The sequence below is a fragment of the Priapulus caudatus genome, unplaced genomic scaffold (genome assembly GCF_000485595.1).
Source record: "Priapulus caudatus unplaced genomic scaffold, Priapulus_caudatus-5.0.1 Scaffold1264, whole genome shotgun sequence".
NCBI classification, from domain to species: domain Eukaryota; kingdom Metazoa; phylum Priapulida; class Priapulimorpha; order Priapulimorphida; family Priapulidae; genus Priapulus; species Priapulus caudatus.
In genome coordinates, this window is record NW_014578325.1 from 18,361 (window position 1) to 28,295 (window position 9,935).

Below are 9,935 nucleotides of genomic sequence, written 5' to 3' on the forward strand. Positions count from 1 at the left end.
CGCAGCCATTGTTCTAGTGTTCAGCTGCTGCAGCTGCTGCCATATGGTCGCAAAATTCGTCGGCTGGGCGCGTCACCCACCGACGTATCTCGACGCAATGTGACGCAGGCTGACGCAGTGCGACGCAATGTGACGCAGGCTGACGCAGTGCGACGCAATGTGACGCAGTGCGACGCAGTGCGACGCAATGTGACGCAGGGTGACGCAAACAGACGAATGCCGACGAATGTGTATTTCTTAAGCGGAATGTGTGTAACTTTAACAATACCCAAGGTAAACTATACGGTGTAAAATAACGCATGTGTTGTTGTGTGTGTTTTAGTAGTTGTGTCAGTATGAGTTACATATAAGTATATTATGCATACATGCACGCACGCACCTACGCACGCACGCGCGCGCACACACACAACGCATATATAAATAGAATGGGTCAATGTATAATAGTATATCAGTATAGTATTATATAATACTTGATATATATATATATATATCAGGGACTAATAATGAATTTTTTTTCATTATAGTTTGGCTTATATTGTCATATATATCTGTTATATTGTTAATTTTCTGTACATTATTAGCTCCTGATATATATATATATATGGACTATATATACACATCCTAACACAGCACACATTATATATAGTATATTATATATATATATATATATATATATACCTGAATACACCTGCTATATATAGTGTACCATATATACTGTGGAACTGTGGATTTATTAAGGGTGATCTAACTGCACACTACACACCGTATAGATCTATATAGTATATCACATGTGTGAAAATCGGCATGTATAATGAGATCTGTAACTACCTCAATGTCTACATAGGGAATTATAATATACGGATTATTTCTTCGTAAAAGAGCAACGCGCAGTCGTTTGTCGTCGTTAGCAATGAGTGAAATGAGCGATGGTTACACCGCTGGCAGGCCCTCCCACAGATCGTGCATAATCTACTACCGTGCAGCGATTAAACTCCGACGTGCCTCCGTGATTGTGAGGGATGTGTAATTAGTGACTAATTAATCCCACGCCATTAATTCACGTACGTGTGAGGCGTCCCTATTCCTGCGGCAGTGTTGGTTTACCGCATGCGCGCAGCCCTTGTACTACCTGAAGATATTTATGAGTCAGAGATAATAAATAGGTATAGATAAAATCAGGGGTTATTAATGACAAATTTGTCATTATTATCCCCTGATCACGTGAATATATCCTCGCCTGATGGTAGAGCGCATTTTCCATACTGAACAAATTCGGTGCGCACCAAAAATGCAACTCGCGTGGATGTTGTAGATTTGTAACTTCTCTAAACATTCGATGCTATTTTCAATCGATTATTATTTATTTATTTGTTTTTATGTATTTATTTATTTACATTATTTGTGTCTTTACACAACGCTGTATATCGAGGCTCCAACGAGACGCCACGGAAACTAATTATGCCTCAATAAAGCGGTCATTTCCCTTTATAGAGGGAAAATGTTACTAGCTGCTTCGATATCAAATGACGCTATCGGAGAAAAGTTGAACCTATTAATAGAATATATCGATATGTACAACGTGCTGTAGCTGTTTAATAATAATTATATATTCGCTCCCATCCCATAATCTGGTCAGAAGATGCTATAATCTCATCTAGAAAATTATATCTTACATTTTCGATTCAGGATAATTTATATTGGCAATTTTAAAACCGCGTAATTTTTACTTAAATATATGCTCATTAATAATTTACTCATAAACCACACTACAGTGTGTATATAGTACTTTATTTGCTCCTATTATGTCAGTTTTAAAGGTCACATTTCCCATGCGTACATTTTACTCACTTTAATAATCCGATTATCAAGAGTGTATGCTAAAAACGAAAATTCTTAAAATCTCTTAAAATTTCGGCGTGATGTGGAAGGTATACATGATTTTACTGTATCATAAAGAAACTTAATGTTCCGCTGTCACGGATAAACATTAGCGTCTCTGAGTCAACTTGACTATAAAGGATAATAATACAGAAAGTTGATTCTTCAGAAGACATCTGACATATACCCCCCTCCCCCATAAAGGCCAACATTTGCTACATGCTCGCCTAAACACCGAAACTAATCGATGTATATTTGCTCAATATATTTTGAGACCATATGGGCTTATATGTCTATAGCCATTAGTCTATTACATTCAGAAAATTACGTTGTTATTCTTTTGGAAAAGCCACGACGCATTTGATTCATGTTTTAATCACGTTTTTTAAACTTAAAACTTAGTTCTACTTCTAGGGTCTAGTAAGCTTAAAATAGTTAAAAATTAAATTTTTTTAACATAGTCACTTACCTCCTAATTTCTTCTTTTTGCAAAGGCAATGCTTTGTCTTCGACTACCAATACCATCCCTTGAAGCTTTATGACTGAACTTTGTGGGTATGACAGGTTTTAACTTGCTGCTTCAAACTTGCCATCCAACACAAGCTGCTATATTTTGTGGCACAAAAAAGCACTCTGGTGCGAAATGATTCCCACATAGCCTCGTGTGTTTCGTAGGCACCCAGCACTTTCTGCTGATTTTGAAAGCCAGATATCCCTAATTGTCTTTTCTGTTGGCAATCTATGAAAGCTCTTTGCTTTTTTCCTGCACCAGACCCATTACGACACCCTACAGCACAACAGTATACCATTTTAGCACGTCGACTGTACTGTAAACACTGTAAGGCACAGTAGGAAAGTCAACCGGAATGTCATCCTTGACGTCATATCCTGTTCAAATTCGAATTTCTCACGGAAGCGCACGAAGCTCCACTGGAATTCACAAGGTCGCCAGTTTAACATAAAATAATATTTTATTATGTTTTAATCAACTGTTGAGGCAGAGTAACCTCCAATTATAAGCACATATAAGTAATTGCCACGTCATTATTGCAATTCTACTTTGCCTGTGACCTTTAATGACATGTTAAACTTTACCACTGGAATGTTCAGTGCTATCTTATTGCATCAAAGCGTAAAAGAACTCTGCGAGAAACATCAGTCAGCTCAGTTTGGTGCGGCTTCTGGCAACAAACACATAACCAGACGTAGATAGAAGCTTACAATAATTTACAATCAACTTCATATCGTGTCCGTTCATCTATTATTTACACTCTCCACATACATCTATCGCAGTGTAACCTAATCCTATTTCCACACGCACTGCAAGCCGCACTGGAACTTTGATCGTCCACAGCTATCGGCCACAGTGATCGATATTAATGGACACGCCGCATTTCTCGAGGTTCTCGCTCACGTCAACCGCTAGAATTCGAGCGAGCGAACCTGAAAATAATCAGCTTAAGTGCGTCCGCGTACGTGTGTAATGCCGCGTGCGTGATGCTTGTCATTTGCATGTGTCATTCATCACTGACCGGTTGTTCCAAACGTCAATGCGTATCGATTTTGCGTGCGTTTCGTTATACGGTGTTGGGTAAAGTCATCGATGCACGAACAACGGGAAAAGTATGGAATTTATACATTTTTGAGCTGAGAATGTACAAGAAAAAAATAAAGTTTGCCGGTAAAACAATAGCTATCGCATTTACGCTTATCACCCGTTACATGAACGACCAACAAAATGCAGCAAAAATTCTTCGCGCGCGATTGTGATGAGTCACGCAACGACAATGATGGATACTGACGTCACTAATGGAGATATGGGAACTTAGCAACGGCCTGCGAGATATAAATGGGCAATTGTTGCCACAAACTCTGCACGTGAGTGAGTGGACACGTCTCTTTGTCTCTCACTCTCTCGCTCGCTTTCTGTCTCATTCTCTATGCTGTATTCTCGCATACTTTACTCGAGGACAGCCCGCGTGCGTGGCAACGAACGATATTAATGATGCTCAAGCGGTGATAACTCTGTGGATTTTCCTATGTATACGGTTATATACACGCAACGCACGAGCTAAAATATGCTACCACACTTGACTGAAAAGTGCACGCTGTAATGTGAAGCGGTTGCAGAGGGAGGGAAAGAGAGAGAGAGAGAGAGCGAGCAGGTCTGCGGCGACGCACGACAGGAGGAACTTCTGTGAGAGCTAGATGCTAGGCAATTAGCATCGCATCCGTCGGGAGAAAGAAGCAGAGCGCACGCGAGCGTTGGCGTCGCGTTACTGCATGCTTCGAACACGAGCGAATCGCACGTAAAAAAAAATACACGTTGCGTGCACACAGCCAGCGGCGAGAGTGACTGAGAAAACGTCGTCGACGACAGCAACGACGTCAGCGACGACAACAGGGACGACAGCAGCAACAACGACAGCGACGACGACAACGACAACGACAGCAACAACGACAGCGACGACAACGATGATGACGATGACAAGTGAGACTGCCGACTTGACGCCGGCGACAGAAGATTCAACGCAGGTCGGTGGACATCCGGGACAAGCGAGCAACAGCGGAAGTGACGCCCACCGAGTGACCTTCAAGGTCGCCATCGCCAAGGCGATACCGAAAGTTTCCGGTTTCTACCACACGGAGTACGTGCTGCTGCCGACCGACAGAGATCCAGTGACGACAGACGTCGTCATGTCCGGAACCGCCGCACGGATATTCTCCGAACAGGATTCCGAGATGGTGACGTCATGGGTCGACGACGACAGGACGTGGATCGGCTGGTCGCACAACCGTACGGTTAACGTCACCATGGATCTGCTCGTGCGCTTATACGATCACAGCCTCGAGCTACACGTGTGGAACTCGACGGCAAACGTGGCGCCACGAGTTGGAGTGGATAGCAAGGCGAATCAGCCGAGAGCAACACCTCAGACGAGACAGGAGAGGGACGATGTGACCGAACACAACCGGGGGGCTCAACAAGCCTACGCCGCTACTGCTGATACTGCTTCTGTTCAGGCTGCTAGTGCAAAACCAGACACCCTGAACAGTAAGCGAGGTGTGCCGGTGGGATCGTTGGAAAGCAGAAGACCGTGGACGTCTCCGTATCTCGCGTCTAAGCACCCAACAGATGCACTACAGCGACCGGCCACGGCTGCACTAGACGGTAATGCTGATAATAACGAGGATTGCGGTACAAGCGTAAGGTCCTACAGCGGCCTGTTTAAGCTCTCGGGGTTGCCACCTCCGCCTGACATGCAGCTCACCTACGAAAGAATCTTGGAGAAGAAGGATAAGAATACGGCGCTCGTGAAAATCGCCGTCAAGAAATTTCGAGAGAGAATGCGATACCGGAAAGCGGCGCGTAGCAACAAGCCTGTAGATGGCGCTCGCAATGATAAAACTGTAGGTGGCGCTGACATCACTGCGCCCACAACTGACGCTGCCGCACAAGTCGCGTCAACTCACGGTGACAAACGCGACGTCGCGGATCACGAACTCTCCCCCGACTGCAGCGCCACCGCAGATGACGTCATCAAACTACGCGTTCGCTTCTCTACGTTGTTCACCGGCGCTCGAACAGTGACTAGTCGGTTAGAACAGCCGACCGGTAGCGTGGAAGGCGTCACATTAACTCTCTCCATCGACGGACCGATGATGTCTGAATACCAGAGGCGTGCGCTCAACCCAATGATGCTCAAAGTCGAATCGGTCACGAAGCTTCCACCACAGGTGAATAGGTGTCGTGTAGCGCTGTTTTGTACACTACCACTCAAACATTTTATGATTTTAACTGCTCAACACTATTACCGTTATCAGATTTCTTCTTCATGAAAAAGACTGTCTCTCCAGTACATGTATTTGTATTTTAATTGCATGCAATAAAGATTTATATAATTAACAATAATATTAATAATAATAATAGGTGAGGGCGAGACAGACGGACGAGCGCACCCTAGCGTACGTCGCCTACCGCTTCCACAACCAGCCCGAGCAACGCACGAGGCTGCAGCCGTGCGCATGCGCAGCGAAAGTCACATTCAATGACGTAGGCGTCGCCCTGCTGGGGTTGCTCAGCAGCTCTGAGTTGGTGCAGTACCTGACGGGACCCCCGCTGGAGCTACGACTCTACCTCCTGAAGCCGACGCCGAGAAATACGGCCAGAACGCAGGACGGACGCCTGCTTCCGGAAACACACGAAGCTGTCGCGGAATCGCCGCCAGGGATCGCTAAAGTCGACATGTCCGATCTTTTGCGAGGACATCGCATGCTGGAGGTTTCTTCGCAGGTTAGCCCCAGCATCGTGGCACAGCCAGGTGGCGCGGCGGCGGACTGGCGACCCACGCAAAACTACAACTACATACAGGCGGGAACGACGATGAATCTATCGATAGAGACGTCGTACGCTCTGAGCAGCGGAATGCAGATAGGGGGCGTTGGCTTCAACCGTCTCGTCTGCGTCATCGCGACGTCGCACGCGCACGTCGTGCGCCACCTACTGGCCTGCATCGCAACAATCAACTCCGGCACGCGCGATCAACTCTGCGGCGATGACGTCGATGTGACGTCATCATCGTTCACGCTGTCGTCACAGCAGCGGCGGGACACAGACTTGAACGTCATCACAGGATTCTACGTTGAAGATGGCCGCCGCAGTATTGTCGTGATGGAAGGCGTCAGGTCTGGCTGCATAGAACCTCTGTTCGAGCAATTATCTGCGTGCGGACTGGACGCATCCAAGATGGCCGTCTTCTACAACTCTCGGCTGACGTTCGAGTCGCGTCTGTACGCGCGGCGCTGCGAGCGGGAGTGCGTGTGCTTGCCGCAGCCTCTAGCGACGATCCTTGCCTCGCCCAGGCTGTACGTACGCGGAGTGCTGCCGCACGCCTGCCTCAGTGCTTTACTCAGGCTTCATCAGCTTTCCTTCGCTACCAGCATGGCTGAGATATGCAGAAACAGTATTCTACCGTCCGCCGACCAGCTTGACTGCCTACAGGCTCTGCTCGCGGGCGACGACTCGCCACCAGCGACACCTACCGGGCGCTGCTCCGCGGGAGCCGCCGACGCCGACAGCAGTGCGGTTTATCAGCGACGAGCGACGGCTGCCGACGACGGACGGGGTTTTGTCGGCGACGACAATAGAGCGAGCGTGCGCGACGTCGCATTTGTCGGCGACGACGACGGCGACGACGGCTGGCACAAGCGCGGCGTAGCAAGCCGAGGTGCAGCGAATGACGCGCCGCCTAGCGGGAACTCAGTGACACGTGTCGAGCAATCGACGCGCAACCGCCGGCGACCGCTCGCAACAGTTGCCGACGCGCGCGACGACGAACGCGTATCAGCGCCCCCTGGTGAGCGTGACCACGCATCGTCGGCGACCATCCGCCGGCGCAGTTACATCGGAGACCGAAGATACTCGAAGTCTAGCTGGACGCCGAGTTCTCCCGAACGGCAGTTCCACGCCCCTCCGCCAGACGGCGCCCCGATTCGTCAGCAGACGAGCGAGCGAGACGAGGCGCGGCGCATGATATGGAGTTCCCCGGTGAAGCACGCCATCGACGGCCGACGCTCGCACCGACTGCGCGATCACGCCGGCAGAGAGCGCGTCGAACAGACACGTGACGTCACGCATCAGCGGCGCCCGGCCACGCACGCGACGACCCGGCATCGCGCGACAGTGGCGACGCCTGGCAACGCTCGCGGCGGGAACATAGGAAGGCGGCTTACGCTGAGGAGCGACAGCAGCGCCAGCAAGAAGCGAGCGGAGAAATCGTCAGCGTTTCTCCCGGCGCTGTTGCTGCGCGCGAAGTCAGATGCACCGTGTTTCCTCGCGAGACCGCCAGAGGGCATTAGCTGAGCAGCGGAAAACAACGTGCAGCCTTTAGGAAACAGAGCGGAATGACAGCGCAATGTCAATCACACGCGATACTCGAGTGGAGAGAGAATCTGAAATTCTAAACGAGAGGCTTGTTAGTGAAATATCTGTCTATCGACCAACGTATTGGAGCATGTGCGATGTAAAACTGTAGCAAAAAATATGTATATTGGCGGTCAAATAGAGAAAGCAATGAGTAGCAGGAATACATGCAATCGCGCGTGGTTTTCTGCACGTTTTTTCTTTGATTATTTTCGTAGTTCCAATCACAGTGTGATTTTCAACTGTCGCATAAAATGTATATTGTAAAGTTTATATAAATCATCGGAGAGTATAGACACAATAATGTTAGGTTTTCAATGCAACAAATACTTCATTCATATTTACATAAATTTATACATACATACATACATACATACATACATACATACATACATACATACATACATACATACATACAAACGTACGTACGTACGTACGTACGCACGCACGCACGCACGCACGCACTGAACCATACGGTGTGTGGTGAACCTATTCTCACTCACCGCCCCACTCGCCGCCACTCGCTCTGCTGTGGCACAACCTCATACTCCGGATCCTGACCTCCTTTCCTCCCCACCCGCAGAAGCACGGCGAACGCACACACGTCGCCGCACGCCTATCTTCTCGCTCGCTACACCCGGCCCACTCTCGACCTCGGCTACACAATGGATGGGATCTAGGCTCAAGGGTTTGTTTTCCCAACAGTTTTCTAAGCTGGCTCCAATCTTAAAATTCAGGAGACTGCAGGCTACAGCGGGTGTGTTAGTGTAAAGAAGCAGTCCTGCTATTCAAACTCTCCAATATTGGTTTTTAATTTCATATCGGGAGTTTTAAAAAATTGTTTTCAATGTATATCAAATTTTATTTATTTATAATATTAATTATTATTTAAATTTATTTATTTAATTATATTCTAATGAAATCCCAGAATCTATTGCCAAGCTTTTGTAGCAACAATTTACATTGCATTATCATAATTATATTACTTTACTATACTGCATAACCTATTTACTTGTTTATCATACTTATATTCCTTCATATATAGACTTTATATTATCTTAAACCGCGCCAAAATTTTAGTTTCCCGAATTTCTTCTCCTACTTGGCCTGGTATTCCCACGTGACCGTATATCGGACGCCATTCACACGGTGCATTAGGTCTGTTATTTCTGCCTCGTACCTTCATAATTTATCCAGACGCGTACGATGCTTGCTTGTAGGTGGGTCGCGGGGTGTAATGCCACGACGATATCGATCTATCGTCGTTAGCTTTCTTAACGCGCGCGAGCAGAATAAGCAAACATAGCGAGCAATTAAGGAACATGAGAGAGTAGCAGGGGAAGGGGGGAGTATTGCAGGGGGCTGGTCGGCTCCCCACTCTCTCATTCTATTTCCCTCTCGGCTTCCTCTCTCTCATTTCTATTTTCGCTCTCTATGTGATAACGTCCCGATGAATGCATAACATCGCACAAGAACGACCCCACGATCTAGATCGCTGCGTGAGAGATATTCAGTCGACGTGTGTTCTCGGCGCCTGAACAAACGCAGACTAATGACTAAGCGCCAGAACAAACACTTCTACACGCGAGGGCGCGCGCACATACGTACAAACATGCACACACGTATATGTATATGTATATGTATATGTATATGTATATGTATATGTATATGTATACTGTATATGTATATATGTATATGTGATTGTATATGTATGTGTATATTGTATATTAATATGTATAATGTATATGTATATGTATATGTATATATATATATATTATATATATATATATATATTATATAATATATATTCATGAGAGCTATAAAGAAGGTTCATTGAAAATAAAATAAAAATCAATTCGTGTTTTCTTTATACGGTCTTTGATTATTATATATAATATTATATATATATAATACTATATATATATATGTGATGTGTGTCGTGTGTGGTGTGTGTTGTGTGGTGGTGTGGTGTGTGTGTGTGTGTGTTGTGTGTGCTGTGTGTGGTGGGTGTGTGTGTGTGTGTGGTGTGTGTGTGGTGTGTGTGTGTGTGTGCGTGTGGCGTGGCGGCGCCGCGTGGTGCTGCGTGGTGCTGGTGCGGCGCATGTGTGTGCTTGCCTGCTTGCGCTGCGTCGTG